General features: G+C 35.5%; 2 long non-coding RNA genes across 2 annotated transcripts in view; one reads left to right on the top strand and one right to left on the bottom strand.

The window, feature by feature from the left end:
- The window catches only part of LOC140713441 (uncharacterized), a 142,535-nt gene that overhangs the window by 115,617 nt on the left and 1,032 nt on the right, over window positions 1-25,886 (top strand). The window contains exon 3 of the long non-coding RNA XR_012095517.1: window positions 8,255-8,351. This is a non-coding gene — a long non-coding RNA (uncharacterized lncRNA). The remainder of the gene's footprint in view (window positions 1-8,254; window positions 8,352-25,886) is intronic.
- Window positions 23,137-23,806, bottom strand: LOC119627120 (uncharacterized). The gene is made up of 2 exons (XR_005243161.2): window positions 23,749-23,806; window positions 23,137-23,361 (listed from the first exon to the last, which is right to left on the bottom strand). It is a non-coding gene; the product is annotated as an uncharacterized lncRNA (long non-coding RNA).

Here is a 25,886-nt window from a genome sequence, read left to right as displayed (position 1 = left end):
CAATAGTAAACTTCTGTTACATCCTTCATGAATTACAACTCTTGAACCTATTTGCTATTACTGTGATAATACTGATGAGGAAACTGGGGCCTGGTAAAGTTATGTAAGTAACCCTGAACCATTTATGGTTAACGTGTGATGGAACCTCTATCCTTAGATTCTAGTTCTGATACTCAAAAATGGAAATTCAGCACTTCAAGTAATCTTACATGAGAACATCACTGCTGACAGAATTTCCTGAGTTTATGCATCTCAAATGTTATTATTCATGGAACCTTTTGCCAGTGGAAAAAAATCTCTAAATATCACTCATCTTCTTGTCATTACAAAAAAAGGAAAAATGTCAAAAAGAATGGTATGGTGAAAAGATATTCCTGAAGATTTATCAATTCTAAGGATTTTTACATGTTTGAGCTAAATGGCAAACTCATAATAGAGTAAGAAAAAGAATCCTTATTGCATATATTTTATATATTTTCCATAAAAGCCAAGCCAAGGGCCACCATTGGACACTTGAGCCTTGTTAACCACTAACCCTAGGGAAATCTTATTTTTATTTTCTATCCTTGTACTTGTAGATGCCTTTGGAGCCATCCTATTTTGTTGATTCTACTTTTACAATTCTATTTCATCCAGATATGTTGACTAAGGCCCATTTTTATAAAACTAGGAAGCCTGAAGCACAAGATATTAAAGTAGAATGGCCTCACTTTTGAGGACAGAACATCACTTTATCCAGCAGTCGTAGGGCTGCTATCCTGGTACTTATTTCTATTCTAGGGCTGATATCCTGGTACTTATTTCATTTCTGAGCCTTGGCTTTACCTTTGCATGCTAGTTTGGATGTCTATTTTGTCTTACCCATTTCTCAGTATTAAAGATATACTGACCTGTCTAACAACATTTAAGTTCAACAGCCATTGGGAATTTTCTCAATAATTCAAGTTTGTTTTTCAATCTCTGTTTCCCAATGGCTGATACACCTTACAGGTGACAGTCATTCCCAGAACCTGCTTCTGTGCTCATTCTCCAGAGCTGTGCTCAGCCTACATTGGAACATCTGTGAATGAATCCAAGTCTAATGATCAGAATTGTAGCTTGCATGGCCAGCTTTTTTTCAGATGTTAACACATTCTTTGATAGTCAGCATGAGCCTTCTGTTTCTAATCCTTTATCTGGATTTCTCTGCAACTCCTGTGTTGACCCATATATTAATACATGACTTGCTAGTTACTGACGTCTCTCTGTATAATTTCAAAATTATAAAAAATAATTTTCTAGAATTGAGATAGTACATATATCTTCATATTAAAAACACACAGATTGTTGGACAGGGAAATTTCAAAAAAAAATCAAATGCATTCTCAAGAAATTTTAGAATACAGAATTTAAAAATATAAAATTAGTAGAAAATTCTCCAGTGAAGAAAACCTAGGTTACTTACAACCAAACACGTATCATATTTTTCGCCAGGAATATTGAATTTAAAAAGGCAATGGGACATCATCATCAAAGGTCTATGGGAGACTGACTTTGAATGAAGACCTCTCTGCCAAATCAAACTATTCATAAAGTATGAGAGTAAAATAAAGATGTTTTCATACTTCTGAAGTCTCAGAAATTCTTTAGAAATTGCTAAATCAAAACAAAAAGAAAACCAAGCAAGGGGAAGATAGAATACATAAAAGAATCATATTAAAACAGGGATGCAATGGAAGAATTTCTGAAATGACAACTGTTTGAAAGACCTAGAAAATAAGCTTATACTTTACCATTCAATACTCAATGTAATTGAAAAGCTAGATGAAGATCTTACATTAAGAAGAAGACATATAATTTTTTTCTGTAGAAAATTAAAAAGACACCTTTAATATTTAAATTTAAGCTTTTACTATAAAAGCTGCCAGTAAAATTAATGGTACAATATATAGTATACAATGTATAGTAGAATTGACTTTATGATTTTTGAGGATTTTTGAGTTGATGCATTATAGAAAAATAATGACAAATATTTGTTCTCAAAATGTCACAGATTAAAATACTTGATTGCATTCTTACTGCGTAGTTCTAATAACCCCATTTGAGTCTAAATGAAATTTATGTAATCATAAATTTGAACTTATTGTTTTAGAATTAATCTATAGGCAAAACAAAGAAGAATTAGAGTTGCATAAAATGACTATGTTAAAGTAATGTGAAGTTGAGAATCATAAAAGAAGGTTGAGATGATAGGTAGTGGAGGGAACCTAACCCACTCATTTTAAATGAGCACTGTAATTCATATAGCATACATGTATATTTACATGTATTATATATGGCTATATATGTTCACAGTGGAATAATTAAAACTATAACCAACAAAATGCTCTATGCTGATTCAATAGATATTTTGGTGATTTAAATAAAATCAAGAAATTAGGAAGCATAATATTTGGAATTCTACTGTTAGACAACAGAAAAACTAATACAAGAAATTGTTAAAGGTGTTCATCTCTTTGGTGTAGGACAGAGGGTAGTTGTGAGGGCAGATGTCTTTTCCATTAATTTAACATCTTTATAGATTGATTATTTGGCAGATGGAGTTATTACACTAACATCATACATATCACAACAGAACAACTGATACACATATAAATTGGTAAAATACATATGTATTTGGATGTATAAATTAATTAAATAAATTATTAGTAAATGGACAACTTTCAGGGAATCTCTTCCAACTCCCAGGCCTCTGAATTTGTGGAAGCAGAGAGTAGTTCTGATTGCAGAATTTCTGTTCCTCTTATATCATAGAGGATTTTCTCAGAACTGACCTGGATTTCAAGTTTGCTTATGCTACTTATTGGTTATATGGCCTTTCTTAAATCATTTTACATTAGAGATCAGTCATCAGTCTATAGAATGAACCTTATAACACTGATGTTATTGAGCAACTATCAGCATTAAATGAGATAAAATAGATTAAAGGTCTAGCACAATGCTGGGCAAACAGTAAGCATTCAAGTATGTTTAGGTTGTTATGATGATCAAAAAGCATGATAAGATATCACAACAATTAAAGTGATTCTAATTTTTAAAAAAATCACACAAGAAAATGGAGATTTGAACAAATACTTGTATGCCAATGTTTATCTCAACATTATTCACAGTAGGCAAAAGACGAAAACATTCTAAGTGTCCATCAACAGATGAATGAATAAACAAAATGTAGTGTATATGTATAATAGAATATTATTCAGCCATAAAAAGGAATGGTATCCTAACACGTACTACAACATGGATGATATTCAAAAACAGTACGATAAGTAAAATAAGCAAGGTAATAAAGGATAAATATTGTATGATACTGTTTTTGTAATTTATCTAGAATAGGCAAATCCAAAGAGACAGAAAGTACATTAGAGGTTACCAAGGGCTGAGAATTTATTGCTTGATGGTTACAGAGTTTCTATTGGAGTACATGAAACATTTTTGGAAATAGATAGAGGTGATGGTTGCATAATATAAAGGTAGTTAATGCCACTGAATTGTACGCTTATAAATGGTTAAAATGGCAATTGTGTTATATATAATGTGTGTGTATATATATACAGTTTCTGTTTCATATATGTAAATATAAAACAAAATACATACATACATATAAATACACATACACAGATATATAAACACAAGTTAAAAATAATAATGAAGCATATGGAAAATTATTGAATATTACATTTTAAAAGGTGAATTGTACAGTATGTCTTATCGGGAGTGATATTTAAAATATTTAATCGTGGTAATCCTGAAGGACCAGCGAGTCAGAAGGGATGCTAGCCCCCTCATTGTGCTGGTGCTCCAGCTCAGGATCAGCCTTGATCTTTTGCTTCAAGTTCCTCCAGGAAAATAATCGGAAGTAGTTTCAGTCAGTCAGTCTTATTGTGCTACCTTTTCTGAGTGACTGAGTTTTAAGAACTTTTTATTGAAGTATAATACACATATAAAATAATTTGTATTTTCTAGATTTAGAGATTCTCAAGCTATAAGACTAAATCTGGCCAATCTACACATTTATCTGCCCCACAAATAAAACCATGTTTTCTATTTTTACATGATTACATGTTAAATAGTTATATAAATATCTACATAATATCCTTGATTTTACTACTTGGTTCACAAACCCTAAAATATTTATTACCTGTTCTTTCAGGGAGGATTTGTCATCCCCTGGTTCAGAGACCAGCTGCATTTTAAAAGAGAAAATAGAAAAGGAAGATAATCCTTGAAAGCAATAATAATAGCTATTTTATGTTATCAATCACATGCATTATACACATTGAATATGAGGAATACATTTAGCAAATTATATAACATCTTGGCATAGAAATTCACACAATATTATTTTTATTTTCATCTTAATTCTAAATTCATTCCAATGAACGAATGTCTTTAGAAACAGGATGGCATCCTCATGACACTTCAGATGGGACCCTCTCTCTTCAGAATATATATATAATGAGCTCTCAGTGAGCTTGGCCATGGAAATAAGTTATCGAATTGAATTGAACACAGGGAAGGGTATGTTGCTGTAACACTCTTAGGGTGTCAATAGGCAAACAAACAAACAAACAAAAATTATAGCCCAGCTTCACCTGAAAGCAGAGCCTGATACTAGGTTTGCATGCACTTCTAAATAACAGGAGAGCAAGACAAGGCTAGGATTAAATTATAAAAAGACATAGAAACATTTGAGGCTATGTCAAGCCACTTATTAAAGCATCCACTAATTAATTGCAATTCAAGAGCTAATTGCTAGATCTCTTGAAGTCTCTGGACCATCTACTAAGAAACTATTCAGAATTGCATTTTGCATGGAGGTGATAGGGGAGACAAATTAATTCTCATCAACTATAGCCAAAGGTTCTTTCCACAGAACTATAAATAAAAGTCTTTCCAGAAATCTTTTCTCTGCTCTGAGGCTTGCTTAAGGGTCAACAAAGCAACCTCAGCAAGGTAATCAAGATGTATGAGATGTGAGGCAGGAGGCAGGGACCTCAGGAGATGTTCTCTCAGGTTGATTTGCTGGCTTGAAGTTTGGCAATGTCCATGAAGAGCTGGTAATCACAGCAGCCACAGATGAAAATAAGACAAGTATTGATAAGAGGATACAAACCAACATGTAAGAAGTGACTCATACAACAAATTTTTTAAAAAGTACTTGAATAATTAAAATTCTTTTCAAATTTCCCCATATTTTCAGAATAATAATAAGAATTAAATCCTAGGATATCTAAACTAGGATATAAAATTAAATAGGATATAAAATTAGTAAATACTTAATGTGCAAAAAATGATTGAAAAACCACAAATATTTGTAATTGATCCAGTAAGTTATTTTAATTAGTGTTATAGTTTCAATTACTTCCTTCTTTTTTTTCTAAGTGTTTGATGTAAGGTTACATTGAAACATATGGTGTATTTGGGGATTTTAAATTTTCTGAGTCGCTTCTCCATGTGAAGACAGAGAAGTGAGTCTCATCTTTTCATAAGTTTGAAAAGAACAAATAGCAATTTTGGCTGGTTATGTGATGGATGAACTGTATCCTCCCTGAGTCTGTGGTATCACTCTCTTCCATTTGTTTCTGCAGTGTGTTTGATTGCCACTTCAATGCCCTCAACTCTATTTGGTACCATGCTTTGTATTTGGTCTCTATCAAGTGACTGCAGAAATGGAAGCAGGTGGTATTTCCAATTCCAACAACTACTGTTAAGCACTAACCTCAGGTTCAGATTGCAAATCTGTTACAGGTTGATATTTTTTCTGGAAAATGGCATGTAACTCCTTTTGCTGCATTTTAAATTGCTGAAAGCTTATTTTTTACTTTCTTCTTGCTGTAAAAAAATAGTTTATAAAGGAATTAATTGAAGCTAACCTAAATGGCATTTATCTTATTGATAATATCTATAAAATGTCCTTAATCAAATAAATATCACTCCTGATAGACTGTACAATTCATCCTTTTAAAATATAATATTAAATGATTTTTGGTATATTTCATTATTACTTTTTTATCTTGTGTTTTTATATATATACATATATATATACACCATATATGTGCATATGTATTGTTTTATATATACTCATATAAAACAAAAAGCTGTATAAATATATACACATATATAAAACAAAATTACCATTTGAACCATTTATAAGTGTACAATTCAGTGACATTAACTACCTTTATATTATGCAACCCCTAACAAATGTTTTCTGCAAAAAAAAAAAAAAAAAAAAAAAAAGGGTAGACATTAAAGAATTCTAAAAGAGAGCTATGGTATCTGTGTATTTTTGCATGAAATTTCAGAAAGCTTAATCACTGTTCAAGGAAATAAAAACTTCTATGAGAGAATCAATTCTATTATGTTGAAAGTTATTGCAAATTAAGTATATAACTTTTATGGAGAACTTATTATAAGCAGACCCTGTGTTCAGAAATGTATAAACCTTGTTTCATTTCATCATCATTTCACCAGTCCAATAGGGATGCTGTTATTATCTCCATGTAGATGACTACTCTCAGCTAGAATGTCTGCTTCTTAAACAAGGGAGTTTAGAAATTTTCCCTGAAGACAATAAGTAAACAGTACAGCCAGATGCAAAAACAAACAAACAAACAAACAAAAATTGGAGGCCTAGTACACTGTTTTTTAAGAAGAAGCCTTGTTATAAAACTTGTACTGTGTTCTCAAATGTGCCCTCATTCCTTAAAAACACAACTTGGATGTATCAGTTTGCTAAGGTTGCCACAGACTAGGTGGCTTAAACAAGAGCAATTCATTTTCTCATAGTTCTAGAGACAGGAAGTCCAAGATCAAAGTGCCAGCAGGATTGTTTTCTTCTGAGCCCTATTTCCTTGGATTGCAGATGGCATCCTTTCACTGCCTCTTCATGTGGTTGTCCCACTGTGCATCCAATCCTGGTGGGTTTCTTAAAAGGACATTAGTTATGGGGTGATGTCCACATAATATGATATATATAGGAATATATATAAAATGTCAAAATGGAATTGCCTGAGCCCTTAATCAAATTGCCAAGTAGCTGAATTAACCCATCAACATAGCCCTGTCTTTGCATGTCTTATATATTATGTGAGATGTGAGACCCTTATGACTTTAGCCCATAAGGGCTATTTTTAACCCAGTCATCTATACTGGGTATTCTGTGATGTGCAATGAAAAACATCCCAAATGACACAGAAGACTGGAAAATAAAGACAGGGATTCTGCCAAGAAGTTTGTTTTTGTCTAGCTAAAGGAATTGAGAGAACCAAGATGAGACCATAGATAAGTACACTTGAGTCTTTTTTGTTTTATTTTCTTCTCTTTTCTCCCTTGTTTTCTAGACCCTCCTACTTCTTCTTTCCTTCCTTCTTTCTTCACTCCCCCTCTTCCTTTTTTCCCTAGAGAGAAAAGAATGGAGGCAAGTTAAAAGATAATAAGAGACAATGGTGCCACAGTGCTGAAGTAGTAATAGAGGATATGAAATACTAGTGGAGGAGATAGGACGATGTTGGAGGAGAGAGATGGTCTAATCCCTGAGAAGTTGTGTGGGGGTGTCTAGATCTCTCAGTCTAGAGCACAGATGGAGAGTTGATATTAGATAAGACAAAGGACGTTCATTTATTGCAATGACAGAAAGAGGCATTGAGGGGCTTGGAATCTGATAGTTTTATGCATCTGGGAGTTGAAATTGATGATAATTTCAATCTGATTATTTGTTTACCTTGTTAAGCATGAAATAAAGTTAATGGTTATAACTGATGAATGAGCAGAGAAACTGTAGAGATGAGCAAGGAGAAGGAATCTGAAAGTCATGCTGACTTTAGAGGTGATTGCTTACTGAAGGCTGTAGTTCTAACTGTAGCTTGGAATGAAGTTCGGCAAGTTGACTTGAAGGGCGGGGAAGCAGGAGTTTATTTTCTCCTGGGTCTGTGGGGATGAGTAACAGACCCAGGGAAGCTTGGAGTAGCAATGCCAGCAGGCCTGTCACAAGTTTGTATTGTTATTTGTTTAATTTTTAATTATTTTCTTGTTTGCTGAAAAATGACATTCACAAGATATCTCAGCAAATAAAAATTAAGTGCATGCTGTATGGAATTTAGAGTAAAAAAATATACAGAATAAAGAGAAAATTATACAGGATGAAAATTAAAGATATGGTGAATAAAGGTGGTATAGCATAAGATTAATTCTTTTTTTCTTCTTTTTGAGACAGAGTCTCTCTCTATAGCCAGAATGGAATGCAGTGACGTGATCTCGACTTACTGCACCCTCTGCCTCCTGGGTTCAAGTGATTCTCCTGTCTCAGCCTCGTAAGTAGCTAGGACTACAGGTGCATGCCACTACACCCAGCTAATTTTTGTATTTTTAGTACAGACAGGGTTTCACCATGTTGGCAGGCTGGTCTCGATCTCTTAACCTTGTGATCCACCCACCTTGGCCTCCCAAAGTGCTGGGATTACAGGCGTGAGCCACCACGCCTGGCCTAGATTAATTCTTAGGTAGATAACACATTTAATTTTCTTAAAACAGAGATTAGTCTCTCTGACTCACAAAGAATGACACTTTGCTGTTTACACCTGATACCTCAGAAGGTTGTATTATTTGAAGTGAGGCCTTCCTTTATCACAAATGGAGTTTCTTTAATTTTATGTATTAGATAAAGCCAGTTAACTATAGGATAATGAAAGGTTTTCTATTTGGGGTTTTGGATCTTAAAAAGTAGAATAAAGATATTTTGAACAAGAGTTTTTACAATGGGATTCGAGAAGCAAAAGCAGAGCCTCTGTGGTGAACTAATAGGTATTTGGTCCTTTTTCTCTGTTCTGAACAGATGTGGGACTAGATGTGGGTAGTGTTCAGTGTCAGTATAAAAATGAGCAACAATTATATAGAGCAAAATCTAAATATAATTTTTTATGTGAAGTTAAGCAAATCTGTCCGTAGATTTAGCAATAAGATGAGAATTATGTCAAGAGATTACGTATCTGAACTGCCTCCAAACATATAAAAAGAGAGGAAAGATATCAATTATGGTACATGGCATAGGCAGACAATTTCCCAATATGTGATAAAATAAAAATTCCAGAGATTTAGTTCATTCAGTAGACAATTTGTCATGTGTATGATATTCAAAGATAAAAAAAAAAACAGATAAAGCAATATTTTTGAAAAAAAACTTTGATGTGAAAAACCGTATCATGCTGTTTATTTTGTGACAAAGACACACAGCGAGTTTGACATTTATTCTTATTTTTCCATAGGATTTGCAAAAAACAGTATTTGTGAAAAAGTAGCAACTAGCCATAAAATATGGTGCTTCTAGAATGACCTAGAGAGAAAACATCATAGCTTGCTGGTGAAAACCACACAGGCCCTGGGAGACCTGAGACTATCTATATGTCAAAATATGTGAAGAGCATAATGATTTTTCTCTCTGACATTCCTGACATTATTGTGGAATCCCAGCCCACAGGGTTGATCAGAAAAAAATAACTTAATGCAGACATTTTGAAGACAATATTTATGACTGGTTGATTGACTTCTTTTACATGCAAACACTCTCGTGCACTTTTGACTCCTAAAAGACCTTTCCTTTTGTTAACCAAACCACTGTTCCTCAGTTAATAGCTGCTTATTGGCTATATTTGCCTATAAATACTTGTTTGTCCTTTCTAGAAAATAAGATCATCTTTCAAATGATAACAGTAACATAAGTGAACATAATACAGTCCCTCTTAAGAAAATAAGCTAAAACAATCCCATAGATTATCCACAAATTTAATGAGAGCAGTGATTTGCTTGAATTAATGTATTGCCTTTTAAGATGAGCACCCGAGGATGTAAGGGATTTAAAGTTATTAGAAGTTATGTTATATGTGTTAAACCAATATGGTCTTAGTGATTTATAGCGACAACTTATAACCATTGTATAGGAGGAGATTCTGATAAACAAACTCTCTTGTGAAAACATACTATTTTTTCTCACGAAAATTAATAAAGATTTTATTTCAAATAGAATAAATGATGATGAGTCAAAAATAGAGACTTGTATATGTATGCATCAACTACAAAATAATCTTTTTTTTACATGTGTGGGGACATTTGTTTTATTTCACTTTCTCCCCCTCAACTTTAAGCTCCTACTTTGACTGGTGGATCACAATGACATTTTAGTTTCCTAGAAATTAGCATCATTTCAAAGACACGGTCTAGTAAGCCATGAACAGTCTGCATATTTACTTTTCTATCATGATGAAAACAGCCATATGACCCTTTGGGAAATCTTGGAGAAATATTTACCAAGTACACTTTTGTCTCTGGTGTTTCCTCAGAGGGTCTTCTGTTTAATCAAGGTGCTCCAATCAAAACATGGGCTTCAGTCAGAAAGCTGGGGGAGAAGCCATGGCTGCCCTTTATGTTGATTCAGGTCAGGTTTCTAGAGACTGGACCTAGAGTTTTCTCTTTTATGTAGATGAAGTGATATTTTAGCGGGTGTATCAGAGGTTCTCAAGACACCCCTCAGGTTCAATGATTGACTGAAAGGATGCACAGGACTCCCCAAAGCTGTTATATTCATGGTTATGGTTTGTTACGGAGAAAAGGCAAATATCAAAAAGAGCAATCTGAAGCCATGGAGAGGGTGAAGTCTAGGAGAAACCAAGAACAAGTTCCAGGTGTTTCCTTCTCAGTGGAGTCTCAAAGGGGGTGCTTAGTTTTTCCAGCAATAATGTGTGACAGCATGTGTAACGTGTTGCCAACCAGGGGACCTCACTGGAGCCTTGGTGTTCCGGGGTTTTATTGAGGGCAAGTGGATATACAGCACCCACATAACTGAACTTAGCTGCTCAAACTTCACCCTTACCCTCAGAGCAAACTGAGACATTCACCATAAATCATGTCATTAGAATAAACTCATTTGTTCCAATCTGCACAAGACCCAAGGCTTCAGGCATACAAAAACACTCTTGTCAGGCAGAATATTCCAAGGGCTCAGAGATTATCTCCCAGGAACCAGTCAAGGACCAATCCTAAAATGGGCCTTGTTTGGAATGTGCAGTGTTTGAGCAACTGAGGTCTGCTGAGTTAACCTTTTAAGCCTAGTAGATAATTCATGTGTTTTGGTTTCAGGAACACCATGATCAATTAAGTGTTGCAAAAAGCTATGTTTGTCAAAATATCCTCAGTCTTGCAGCCCATTAAAGTAATCAAACCCACGTGTTCTGGAGCTTCAGGCTCGCAATTAGCCCCTGTCACTCTAGCATCTCAGTAATAGAAGGAATAAAGAGTGGTTGCGGTGGGTCCTGAGAAGATAGAAATCCCTTTGTAATCCAGCTTACTTTAATGATGTTATTACACAGTCATTAAGTTAGGATGTCTTCAGATATGAGGGTACAAGCTGCTATGCTGGGAATGATATCTCAGAGAGAGTTATGGATTCAAGATTCCCAACATACACACAGATGTCTCCATTCTAAGTGTTTTTGAATCTCATTCTTTGCTAAAATATGCCCTTATTTTTACATAAGAAGCATGCAAAGTAGTGAATTCAACTTCCATTGCAATTCTACAACCAGCAAAATTATCTTTAGGCATGATTCTCATTTAGATTTGGCCTGCATCTTTTTGCAACTATTTCTAACAACCATTTCTGGTGCCAAGTTTGTATCAACCCGTATAGTAAACACTGTTTTTGCAAATTCCTGTGCCCTCATGTCCTACTATCATAGTATATGGTGGGTTCAGATGCCATTTGTTTGAGGGATTTCTCTGGAGGCTAGAAATCTTTCTGCCTACCACCACAGCTGGCCAGAAAGGCTGCAAAATTAATGCCCCTTTGCAATATCCACCAACCAATGACAAGAATTAGGGTATAAATATCCCACCTTACTTGTCCCTTAGCTGAGATAATGCTGAAGTATGTGTTCCACACTGATTTCCAGAGTTCTCCACGCAGATTTAGCTCCCAAGGTCCTAACTGTATTGACAAGTCACCGTTTATTGGCTGTTCCTCTTCCTTGACCAACTGTCTCACAATCCTACTAGTGTTTCTTGAAATCACCTCTTGTGTCCTCTGTTGGCATAAGCAATAGGAAGAAAATAGGCAAATATGAAATGTAGTTTGTATGATTTTCCCCTTCTTAGGCAAGAAAATTATTTCATTTAATTTATACTATTAACATAATAAAAATCTTTGAAGCCATGGTTCCCTAGCTGTTTTACTTTCCTATTGAAGGAATTAGACAACAAGCTTGGGTGTCAAGACTGGGCTATGAGTTTGATTGTGCAGGTTGTGTTTTAATTCACTGCAGAACTGAAACAAAAATGGCAAACTATGTGTCCCCAGAGCACTTTGATAATGTAGGCAGTCTTTGAGAAATGTAAAAGAATTTTTAGAGAAGAAACAAAGATTTTTAAATATCTTAAAAAGGGTTTGCATGTGATTTAAATTTAACACTTTGCCTTTCTAAAACACTACTTTTTTACTAAGATATACAGCTGTTAAATCATATAATTTGAATTCAGATTCATTAACTAAATTTATCTTTTCTTTCTATGTATAATTTTCCAAGGAAAATGATGTTTCATGTAGTCAAGTACTTACAGTAACTTTATTTAATCAAAAGAAATATTTTTCTAAGAAGAATGCAATTGACTTGGCTTAATTACAGAATTAATTGTGATTACTCATACAACTACTTATACATGCACAAACATACAGGCACAGTACACATATACACTAAATAAATGCTTATTGTTAATACGTATGGTGCAAATTATTAATATAGAAATGGTTCTTTCCCAATTGCTAAACACAACTGATTTCTTAATAGCTACCAAATCAAGGTGTCTATAAACACCCCATAGCTACAGAATTAGGGTATCTGGGCTGCAACAGCTGGGCAACCAGAAGTTAGGAACAGGGCCCACATAATGTACCTTCCCTTATAACATCAACTACAAGTTCAGGAAATTACCCAAATGACCCTTGGTTTTGATAATTCACTAGCAGAACTCACAGAACTCAATGAAATTTGTTTTATTCACAGATATGGTTTATCACAGAGAAAGGATACAGATTAAAATCAACCAAGGGAAGAGATGCATGGGCACAGCCCAGAAGTGATCCAACATGGAGTATACAGATGTTCTCTCCCCATGGAATTATAGACAGCAATAATTATTGCCAACACTGATGTGTGAAAACATAGGATATTGTCAATCAGGGGAGTTCAGCTGAACCTTGGTGTCAGGCATCTTTATTGGTGCTCCATCATTTAGACATGGTTGATTGTCCATCAGCTGATCTCTTTTTCCAGCCTCTCAGGAGATCATGCTAACACCTTGTAACTCAAACCACATTTATGGTATGATTTATAGTCCCATCCTAAATGACATTATTAGGTTCGCAGACAAAGAAAGGATCTTATCGTGTATGACATTCCAAGGACTTGGATGTTACCTCCAAGAAGTCAAGGACAAAGGCCAGACCTCTTTTTAGGCAAAGTTAAATTCTTTACTGCACATGGGAGTTTGATATCAGATTGTAAACACTCCCAAGTTATTTCATGTACCTTGTGTAACACTGGTTTATGAAGCAGCATTTTGAAATCACTGCTTTAAATTACACGTCTCTGCCCTACCACAAGCTGGTCTTCAGTATAATTTGCTGAAGAAAATATTTGATTCCATACAATTAAATCTGAAAACTGACCCTTTCAGTCTTCTCATGAATTCTTAATTATAAACATTTAAATTAATGATGTGTTGAAACTTTAAAAAAGTCAGAGAAAAAGTAGAAAATAGGGAAAATATACAACATGTACATTTAAAAAGGAAATATCATTTATCAAGCCATCTGGCTTATTGTCTTACACATAGTAGTTATTTGAAAATTCATATAGCTCATTAGTTTTCAAAATGAGAAGAATAATTAAAATTTAAAGGTTAGGTAATAGTGTTTTAATTTTAAAGGAAAATCTGTGACAGAACTGGGTGATCTTAGAAATTATCTTATGCAATGGCAAAGTGATCAAATTAGAATCTGGATAGGTTGTCATAGGAAATGACTTTCCTAAAATCACGTTTTGAATTGGGATTGCACTTAATAGAAACCTGACTCTACTAGCTTAACCCAAATAAGGCTGATTTTCCTCACAGATGAAGAACTCCAGTGGTACCACCCATGCCTTGGGTGAGGATTTAAAGAAGCCAGTAAGGACTCAGCCCTTCTACTTTTCTATTACATTATCCTTAGCATGTGGCTTTTTCACCAATGCTTTTGTGATGGCTTCTTCTCTTTGATACATCATACTCACATTCCAGCCAACAAAGAGTAGGCAAAAATAAATAAAAGAAAACACACAAGAAACAAAAGACTGGGTCTGACCCTTCCTGGTATAATTTGACTTAAATTGAGTTGTCTAAAACTGTGTGCTCTTATCCTCAGACAAGGGAGAAGAAAGTATTGTAACTGGGCATATAAAAAATAGAAGAATCTCCAAAAACTAGGGTTCTGCTAGTTACAGAAAGGAGAGAGTGGATATTGCATATCGTAATGTTTGTTGCATACTTCTTTGACAAATATTTATTAAGCATCCCTTTTTCCTAGGCTCAGATTATAAAATGTTGAAATAAATCAACATAGTGTTGTGGGATTTAGGAGGATGAGAGAGACCTCAAGTTGGAAACAGGAGAATCTTTATTGAATGCACTCAGGCCTAGCTTAGCTGACTCACAGCCAAAAGACTGGACCCAAAACAAAGACAGTACTTGACTTTTATACACACTTCACAGAAGGGGGTGGGCTAGCTTGAAGCACAGTGGCATGAAAGCAGGGATACAGAGGCAGGACAAAGACAGGATTGCACATGACTGTTGCCAAGCAACCCAGATGTCCATTATCTAGGTTTACCTGGGTGTGGACTTATCCTAACCTTCACTGTGGTGCCCAGGAAGCTGTAGTTAAGGCCTACTCAGGCTTCTCATGACCTTCATTGCACTTTGTAGATAAAACAGAATACTTGAAGACACTAGTTACAGAGAACAGGAATCTATAAACTTATTCCATAAAACAAAAGAAAATTTGTTTTTCTTCTCCTTATGTAGAGAGAATGCTGGGAGAGTCTCCAGGGCACACTAGATAATATTATCAAGACTTTTCCTGGGTCTGGGCTGTGACTATTGCTGCCTCTGGGACAAGTCAGCCTAATACAGGAAAACTTATTTCTCTTTCTTTTTAATTTATTTTTTTTTAATTTCCTGCCTCAATAGCTCCTAGTTCCCACCCTTACAAAATTTATGGTAATGAAAAAAATGTATGGTAAGCTAGTAAGTAACATACTCATATGATTGCAAATTTTGATAAATGTTATATAAGAAGAAAAACAAATTCTATTATACAGAATATGTGAGTGTGTATTAGTCTGTTCTCATACTGCCGTGAAGAAATACCTGAGACTGGGTAATTTATAAAGAAAAGAGGTTTAGTTGACTCACAATTCCACGTGGCTGGGGAAGCCTCAGGAAACTTACAATCATGGCAGAAGGCACCTCTTCATGGGTGGCAGGAGAGAGAATGAGTGCAAGCAGGGGAAATGCCAAACCTCTTATAAAACAATCAGATTTCATAGAGTCACTCATTATCATGAGAACAGCATGGGGGAAACCATCCCCATGATTCAGTTACCTCCACCTGGTCCCACCCTTGACATGTAGGGATTATGGGGATTACAATTCAAGTTGAGATTTGGATGGATACTCAGAGCCAAACCATATCAGAATGTTAGGGAAGATGTGACCAACTTTTAATTGTGTAATCAGGAAAGAGTTTTTAAAAGGAATGACATTGCATCTGAGACTTGAGGAGAAGTGTCAGCTTTGTGGAGGGAAGGAAGACAGGCACAGGAGGTGGGAACAGAATGTGTGAAGGCACTGAACTCTAAGGGGACAGATATATTTAAGAAAATGAGCATAGGAGAGTGTGGCTAGAGGATGACAAATGAGAGAGAAAAGCTGTGAGAGAAAGGAAGTCAAAATTCCCAGTTTCTGCTTACCCCGATTCTCCTATCCTCTTTAAAATACCTAAATACTGAAATATCCAATAGCATGGAGAAAAAAATGATAAAGCAGAAATACAGAGTATGTGCTTTAATTTCATAAAAAGGCCCTAAGACGCCTGTGGGCTTAGGAAATCTGCAGAGATAAAAATTAATGTCTTAGCACTAGAAAGTAGAAAAGATTTTCCCAATATTGAGAGGAAGAAAAAACCAAAATGAGAAAGAAGGAGAGAGATCAGGAGAGCTCAGGATGGCAAAGTCATACACATAGAAATCTCATGGAGAGGAACATCTGGTGTTGGCAGCAGAGGACACCCATGGCCCCTAGTTGGCCATGAATTGAACACTGTGACTGATACATGGAGCTATGGAAGAAGTAAACCAGCACTTGTAGTCTGCCCAAGCTCCATCTGAGCAGCTGGCAGGGCCTATGCTCACCATTCTTATCCTTGTCATCCAGCAGCTATTCCCTCTCTTTAGTAAATATCTCTCACTGATCACCAAGGAGCAATGGATGCCTACACCCTCTGGCTTTGCTCTGCCAAAAAGGTACTGGCCTTTGTACTGAGACTATATAACATAGTCTCAGTTATAGCCACTATAACATAATGTCTTTTCTTCTTCATGGTCCAGTGAGAGAGAGGAACCATAAGCCAATGGAAAAAAATAAAGAAAGAATAAAAATTTTAAATTCTATGACTGCAATATACTTTCTTTAAAATCTACCTTTATTCATTCAGCACATGATTATTTAGTATTTGTTATGAATTAGGCCTGAGCCAACCATCCAGGAAGATACATCTTCAGCAGTTGTGTAGGATTCATGGCATATCATTGAATTTCTTCATTTGTTTCTTATTTCCTGTCAACTCTGCTGAAAACTGCCAGCATCTCTATTCCTTACTTTAAGCAGCTTCTTTAGCATTTAACACTCAGTCCTTTTGATCCTGCTTCTATATATTGGCCCATTAAACCGCTACAAGTTACACATCTTCTCTTTTGGTATGGACTGGTATCCCTGCCTTTTAATTCTGTTGTATCTCTGTCTGCAGGGCATGACGGTTTCTACTGGTTTGGGAAGACATTGTATAACACTACAGCTGATGTTTATACCATTCTGTGTAGTCGCAGACAGAGGATTTTGGCTTAATGATCTCTTTAGTTACTTGTTATTCTTGTCACCACTTTATCAGCATCTGTCAGGCAGGGACACATGCCGTCTCTGTTTTGTATGACATGATTGTCCTGGGTATCTAACGACGATACCACAATCCCCACAGGCACACACTTAACACTGATCATGATGCGGGTGCTGAGACCTGCTCATCAAACCTTTCATGAATTACAAACATTTCAAGTTGGACTCACATTTTATTTTTAATATATTTTCAAAATACCTTGAGATCCTTCAGCATGATAAAATCCTATCGGAGTTACAGTTGCTTTTGTTGCAATTCTGAGCAATCAAATGCATTGAGTCACCCTTGAGTGACTGTGATAACTATGGCATTTCTAAAGCAAATGTGGAAGGCTTTTATAATGCTGGCTTAGGGGCTATTCACATCACAAATTCCATATATATATGTAGGTATATTTATATATATGTAAATGTATAGGTAAGATTTGATACAAAACAGTAATAAACAGAGATTTTAAAATATGTCTGATTTTATAAGATTGCATTTGATACAAGTATATAAGTATATATTTATATATAATATTTCATTTTTATATAAATATATATTTAAGTAGCATACATTTTAAAATGAAATCTTATAAAATCAGACATATTTTTAAAATTTCTATTACTCTTTGATATCTAATCTTACCTATACATTTGAAACACAATACATATTTGATAGGGTTTATTTCTTTGATATTTTAGTAATTTCCAAAATAGTATTTTGTAATTGTAGTTGTGTTTGGCCTAAGGGAAATCCAAAGATTAACCATATGGTCTATTTAATTGGTCCTGTGGGTTTTATTCTTCAGAATGTGCATTAATACAGAAACAGGCAAAGCACAAGAAGAGCAGGAGGCACCAGGGGATAGCTGAAAATGCACTGGTGAGAGTAAGAAAGTTCAGTTTTTAGTCCTATACTTAGTGCCTATACATATATATATAAATGTATATGTATATATAATTTATTTTTTAAATAAAGACAAAGGGTAATTCCCTCTCCCTGCCTTCATTATGATAATTTTTCTGAGAAATGACAACAAAACATGTATGTTAGAATATACATAATAAAATATTATGCACATGGAAGAAATTATTATTATTATTGTTATTTGCTGAAAAATTGTTAAACACACTTAAGCAAATAAACCAACTAGGGATGGCATTTAAATTTTACTTATTTTTAATACACTAAAAACATTTAAGTTGAGAAAAATTATTATTTATCCACATATCCACACATTGAATGAGATGTAAAATAATGCTAAATCTGAAAATCATCTTTTTTTGTGTTATACATTTATTCCTACTCTACAGTAATTCACCTATTAACTCTCCCTGTCCTTGCACCCAGTTTAGTTTGGGTGACCAGGTCTTGGCCTCAAGAGATAGAATGGGTCCATGCTAATTATGGTTATCTCGTTTCACCTGTGGTGGTGATATGGTTAAGGAGTAGACATATGACATAGCTCTGGGAAGGGGAGAAGAGAAACAGAGGTTGACTCCTGGGCTCTTTCTATTTATTTAATGTTTAATTTAGCAGAGATGGGGTCTTGCTCCATCACCCAGGTGGGACAGCACTGACACAGTCATAGCTCACTGCAACCCAAGCAGTCCTCCTGTCCTGGGTTCTTGGTGGCATCAATAAGTCAACAGATCAACTCTTTGACTTCTAGTCATTTAATAGCTTGCTAAGTTACAAAAAATGACCTTAAAGTTTAGGTCAATGTTAGTTGGATTTTTTGTTTCTTAATGCTGAAGGCATCTGAAATCACTGGTGTTCTGATCCTACACTTTCTGGCTCCCTTAGGCCCATAAACACTCAATGGTTACCTATGACACCTGGTAGTGTGCTCTTTTCTCTCTGGCACAGTGACTGAAAACTTTTGAAATTATTACTTCCCTGATAACCTGGATCCTTGAGTGACTCTGATAAGGCAGAACATTATCATCTAGCATGAATAGAATGTAAGTCTTTGTTACTGCAAGCCACATGTGTTTTGGACTTTGTTACTGCAGCATAATCTATCTTGACTTGATTGATATGAGACCTTCCCACAAATATGTTGAAATTTTGCCCCTTGTCCCTCAGAATGTGACTTTATTTGGAAATAGGGTCACTGAAGGTTAATCAGTCATAATTCAAGAAGATGAAATCATACTGGAATAGAATGGGTCCCTAATGCCTTACAATTGGTGTTCTTGCAAGAAAAGGAAAATTTGGAGACAGACACACAAGGAGAATGCCATGTGATCACAGGTATGTTGAATTGTTGCAAATACAAGTCAAAAAACACCAAGGATGGCAAAAACAAAACAAAACAAAACAAAACCTTAAAGAAGCTAGCGGGAGGCAAGGAAGGGTTCTTCCTGACTGATTTCAAAGAGAGCATGACCCTGTTGATACTTAATTTGGGACTTCTATCTCCGGAAATGTAAGGCAATAATTTTCTGTTGTTTGAAGTAAACTGGTGTCCAGTACGTTGCTATGCCAGCCTTAGGGTAATACAATCAGATAAAGCAGTGCTATTTTCATTGTTGTAGTTATTGTGTTATCTTGTTTTCACTCTTTATAATCATGACATTAATGTCCTGCAGAAAAGGCATAATGGTCATGACCATTCCCACCTAGTAATTCTTTCAATAGGACTTAGGAAATGTACTCACATAGAGAATCTTTAAAGAAAGCCAATTTTTACAGAGTAGTGACAGATTAGTAGTTCATATAATAGTTTTATGTGATCTGAGTGACCAAAGTGATATCTATCTATCTACTCTGTATATATGTATATATATATGAATAAATATGTATGTCTATACACATATAGTTACATAAAACTACATATACGTATACAGTTAAGTAGCCATTTTTAGTGTCATTAATGTAAATAAGTGGTCAGAGTAGTTCAGGTTAGAAATCTTCTCTCAGGGCCGGGCGCGGTGGCTCAAGCCTGTAATCCCAGCACTTTGGGAGGCCGAGACGGGCGGATCACGAGGTCAGGAGATCGAGACCATCCTGGCTAACCCGGTGAAACCCCGTCTCTACTAAAAAAATACAAAAAACTAGCCGGGCGAGGTGGCGGGCGCCTGTAGTCCCAGCTACTCGGGAGGCTGAGGCAGGAGAATGGCGTGAACCCGGGAGGCGGAGCTTGCAGTGAGCAGAGATCCGGCCACTGCACTCCAGCCTGGGCGACAGAGTGAGACTCCGTCTCAAAAAAAAAAAAAAAAGAAATCTTCTCTCAGCCTGGGCTTCCCAGAAGCAAAAGAGTTCAGGTTTCCTCACCAATACATCCCTAACCATTGGCAGCTCCATCTTAGGCAGCGTTTTTCCTAGGACAGATTTCTTGCCTCTTTGAACTACTGTTATTAACACCCTGTCCTCTTGTCTCTATGGGCACTGAATTTATCTCTGATATTCAATATCTGCTGGACCTCATCCTGGTTTATGCTGACCTAATCACACTCTTCTCTGAGGACCTCCCTTAACTCTCTGGTTCATGCTTACTTCTGATTGCTCCCCTTTTCTTGGATGTATTTGAGAGTAAAAGTAACTCAGGCATTTTGCCATTACCCTGTACTTTTCTGAAAATTATGATGTATCCCTTAGTCTTTCCACCAGGGAAGAGGAATTCTAGAATCAAGAAAACAATGTATTTGTTTTTATTATTTTTTTTAAATTTTAGATTCAGGGGGTATATGTGCATGTCTGTTACATGGGTATATATTGATAGTGGTGGAGATTGAACTAGTGTACCCATCATCCCGATTTTTTTTCTTTTGAGATGGCCTAGCTCTGTCACCCAGGCTGGTGGGCAGGGGTGTGATTGTGGCTTACTGCAGCCTTGACTTCCTGGGCTCAAGGATCCTCTCACCATAGCCTCCCAAGTAGCTGGGACTACAGGTGCCTGCCCAGGTAATTTTTGTATTTGTTTTATAGAGACAGGATCCCATTATGTTGTCCGAGTTGGCCTCAAACTTCTGAGCTCAAGAAATCTTCCCACCTTTGCCTACCAAAGTGTTTGGATTATAGGTGTTAGCCCCTGCACCCAGCTCGCCCAAATATTAAACATTGCACCCAATAGATAATTCTTCCTCACCCTGTTCCCACCCTCCCCGCTTATGGAGTCCCCAGTGTCTATTATTTCCATCTTTGTCTCTGTATATACCTATTGTTTAACTCCCCCCTTATAAGTGAAAACATGTGATATTTGGTTTTCTGTTTCTGAGTTAGTTCATTTAGAATAATGACTTCCAGTTTCATCCACATTGCTGCATGGGACATAGTTTCATTCTTTTTGCATGGGGAAAAAAGTTTATTTTTCTTTCTAATTATTAGAGCTACACCCTAAAAGAAGGACTCATTGATAGTTTATAACTAGTTGGATTTTCTGTCAGCAAAAGCATAATAAGAAATAGTAACAAACAAGATAACATTCAGATATCTGTGATCATATAGCAAAGATTTATACATTATAAATTATAGTTAACCATCGCACAGTATTTTGACACAATTGAAGCCCTAACTAATTGGTTCTTTTTATATACCAATGAGAGCATTCAGGATATTAAGTTCATAAATCAAAATGATTTTTAAATGTCACTTTTATTTTCTATGAATGAATATGAGATAATAATTGGATATCACTACACAAGATTTTGTGATTTATGTTTGTATGGCAACTTTCTTTTGTTGCCAATGTTTAGGAAGCGAAGCCTTCTTCCTGCATCTCAACTTAGAGTGAATCATCTAGAACCACAATCTGTGGATGTGGCCTTTCTCTGTTTTCTCAGGACTAAGGTTTCTTGGCCCTTCTTTAATATTCTGATAAATAGGAGTAGTATCCAGTTATATCTTTCCTAATTTGAGACCCTGAGAAAAGGGGCCTCTATTGAAGACTAAAAATAATTTTAAAATAGAGAATGTTTGTAATTTGTCTAGACAGAAATCAAGATGTTAGAGCTTGGCAGAACCTTACATGCTTCTACTTCCTTTATTAGTTTTAATTTAGATAAATTACTTTAGTGACATTTTATGAAACCTTTATTTTCTAGATGAAGAAAAGGATGTTATTTGGCGAGTGACTGAGATGCCTGTGATTTGAATAGAAGATTTCCTAGGGGTTTTCTGGCATAGGAGTAGCTTAAGATATTAAAGAGGTTTGACTCAGAGAAGAAATGATTTAGCTATTGCTCAATATTTTACAGGCTTTGTATAAGAAAGACTTGATTTTTTTTTCTAAATAGCACCAAAAAAACAGGATGAAGAAAAGAAGGAAATAGTTACTCAAACAATGTGATTTCTGCTAAATACAATAGCATCCTTTTGAAATACTGTACTTCCTTATTATGTGACACGTTCAGATCAAGGATGAAAGACCATTCTTCAGATAATATGAAGATGTTATTCTTTCATTGGATGGGATTTTGGCCTAGAAAGCTACTAAAAGGCCACTAAATGTTCTGTCATTCTCCAAAAAAGACTTGGCCAAACTGTTTAAATTGATAAAGTAATTACCATAAGTGAAAGGAACGCTGCTGGTGGAATGGGCTTGAAGAGCACATGTGTGGTCTGAGGGAAAGAACACAGACTTTAGGATCAAATCCACCTTGCTCTGGGCAAGTTTCTATAGGTTTCACAGTAAAGGTTTCAACATCAATAAAACTAATAATGCCAACCTTTCAATGTTTGATAATTGACAGAATTGCAGCTATTAATTATAAATTAATTATATGGTAATAGAATGAAATAAATCATGTTCTCAATCAAATGTCATTATATGACAAAAAATAATCAATTGGCAATAGCGTCATGACCTTGCTGATTAAGTGAGAGTACTCTTTTTAATTTAACTGTATTTATTTATTTTTTAAATTTTTATTTTAGATCCAGGAGTACATGTGCAGGTTTGTTACATAGACAAACTCATGTCACTGGGCTTTGCTGTTAATGGCACTGTGACGTCCACAATTCCCCTGCCCTGTTTAGGCCTAGGAGCTCTGTTGAAGTGGAAGAAAATGCCTTTGCTTTGTGCGTGTGTTTATTTTCACTGTTGCTCTTTCTCTTCTCTTGTAACAACCAATTACCTAGGAGCAATGTCACAACAAAACCAGATTTTAAAAGTTATTAAGCAAATCATTTACAAATTCTTCCAAAGGGCACATAGATGCATACAAATAACCCTACTCACAAACTCCAAATGTTCCCAAGTTGAAACTATCATCTTAATCTTGCATTACAACCAAAGGTGAATGGACCAAAGAACTATTATCATTCTGGTTAATACCCATGGGATGTCAACCAAGGAACACAAACTCTGCCCCATTATGTACCTTTGTTCAGTTTGCTTGTTTAAAAAAACTCATCTCTTTCTGTGTAACTCTTTGCAATACTTTTCTCTCTGACATAGCTTTGAAGTTTTTGCTTTGACGTTGTATGAAACAGTTTCAACCCAGGATAGGCAACATTCTTACCCTTAAGCTTGTCATCCTAAATGTCATCTCTGACCCTCATCATTCTGTCTCAGAAATCTGGTTCTGTGAGGAACAGAGAATCTTTCTGATTCCCGCTGCTATCTTTTTATAGGCAGCAGAGCTAGGATAGAACGGATGCTTCCTCAAAATAGAGGATTAAGACTATTTGGTGGTTAAGGGAATTGGTAATAGCCCTGCAGTGTTATGGGTAGGGTTTTGCATATATTTGAGTTTGAAAAGAAAATAAATGACCGGATCTTGAACTTCGGAATCCTTGACTTGATTTCAAAGGCTGAATCAGATTCAAGGCAGAAGCAAAGAAAACACATTTTAGGAAAGATCATGCTATATTGTCCTACTAGAAAAATCTAATAGAATAATTATTCTAACTATTTTGGAGAATGTTGGTACAACAGATAGCTTTTTAGAATCCTTGGAATACGTGATGGAAGATAAATACTTTGAATTGGAAATACTTCTATTTCTAACTTCCAGAGAATCAATACTGTTTGCCTGAATATGATAGTGAATAATGTTTGTCTGAATATGAATATCAGCCTTAAACACCTACATTGTCAAAAGCAAGTCACCTCCTCTCCAATCCCAGCAGTAAATACGAACATTGAAGTACCTATAAATATATTGATATAGTGCCATGCTTCATATATTATGCAACTTATCAGCACAGTAAATGCATCTCCAGAAAAGAATCCCATTCCTACCAAAAACTAATTACCTTAGATACAAAATTCAGTATCCTTTCTAAATGCATATATTTGCACATGAGAAGAGTGGTTGCCATTGCGATTTGAGCTTCCATGCGAGCCTAATTTGACTCTAAAACTAGACACAGACTCTTTTAAAATTAGGTGGTTTCCAGAATGTCTTATTGAACAAGAATTTTGCATGGGATTTTGCCCATAGTTAAATGCAGCTCTGAAAACTGCTTGAGGAGTAAGACTCCTTTATAAAGCCTGGGACTTTGTGCATGTCTGCCCCTAGTTTACTAATCCACACATTTCTTATGCTTAATATAGAAAAAAGAATATGGCAGATATAATTCTAGAATACTAAAAATGTGTAGGTATATGGCCAAAGAAAAAGTCCAGGTAAATTTGCTCTGTGTATTACTGTATATGCATATATTTTAAAGTCCCAAACTCTATCTGCACATCACAATCCTGTGAGATATCCAAACCTGTAAGGACCCCTTTTGAATAAACACTGAGTCTTTTCTTGTTAGTTACCCCTTGGGCTCACACTTTATTTCCATGACCTCTAAGAATTTGCTACTATTCTAATGTAAAGCGGCAAAGAAAGGTGATGCTAAGGAAGAGCGGAAATACGAAATGATATTTTCTTCTCATCGTACAAAGTAGAAGATAAGCCATTCACCCCATAGATACTATTTTCTGGGACCCACCTACATTTATGCCTAGCTCTCAAGTTTCAGGCACACCCCAGAAAGAAGGAGGCCCCAGGCAGGTCTTTAACCACCAACCACTGGGGAAAATAAATCTTCAATGTTGGAGAATCTCACAGGTACATGTCAATGTGCCAAGGGAATGACACAACTTTTGCCTCTTTGTAAAGGACAGACCTTCACCAGTGAGTACAATATTAGAATTTCTTCCTGCAAGGGTTAGAAAGAAAAAAAAAAAAAAGCAAAGTTTATGCTTTCCCTAAAGGCCAACAGAAATCAGGTTCCACCACTACATTAGAAAATTCTCCAATTGTCTACACAACGTGAAATCCATGAAGGAGGACTAGGGGTGTTTGGAAAGTCAAATATCTCTTTCAGACCATTAATTAAGAGAATAGGTTAAACAAAAATCAAAGTATAATCAACTCAGAAACAAAAATAGTTTTGTTTTCTTTAAGTAAGCCTTTAAAACAGCATTTTGCCTTGAGGAAGTTATATAATCACACCCACATATGTCACACAATAAAGAAAGAAATTGCCGTTGGTCATCATTATATTTGAATCTCAGGTTAGCTCACAGTTGTAAGTTGCCAGCACAGCATGTATTTTATTAAAAATTTAATATTGTTAAAAACAATATTAAATTAAAAGCCGGGAGCAATTGCCAGGCCACTTCGTGGTCCTCTTTCTTACAATTTCCTCAGTGCTGAAGTGT

This window comes from Chlorocebus sabaeus, chromosome 14 (assembly GCF_047675955.1).
Source record: "Chlorocebus sabaeus isolate Y175 chromosome 14, mChlSab1.0.hap1, whole genome shotgun sequence".
NCBI lineage: Eukaryota > Metazoa > Chordata > Mammalia > Primates > Cercopithecidae > Chlorocebus > Chlorocebus sabaeus.
The sequence above is the reverse complement of the archived record's forward strand: the minus strand, read 5'-3'. Positions and strand labels throughout refer to the sequence as shown.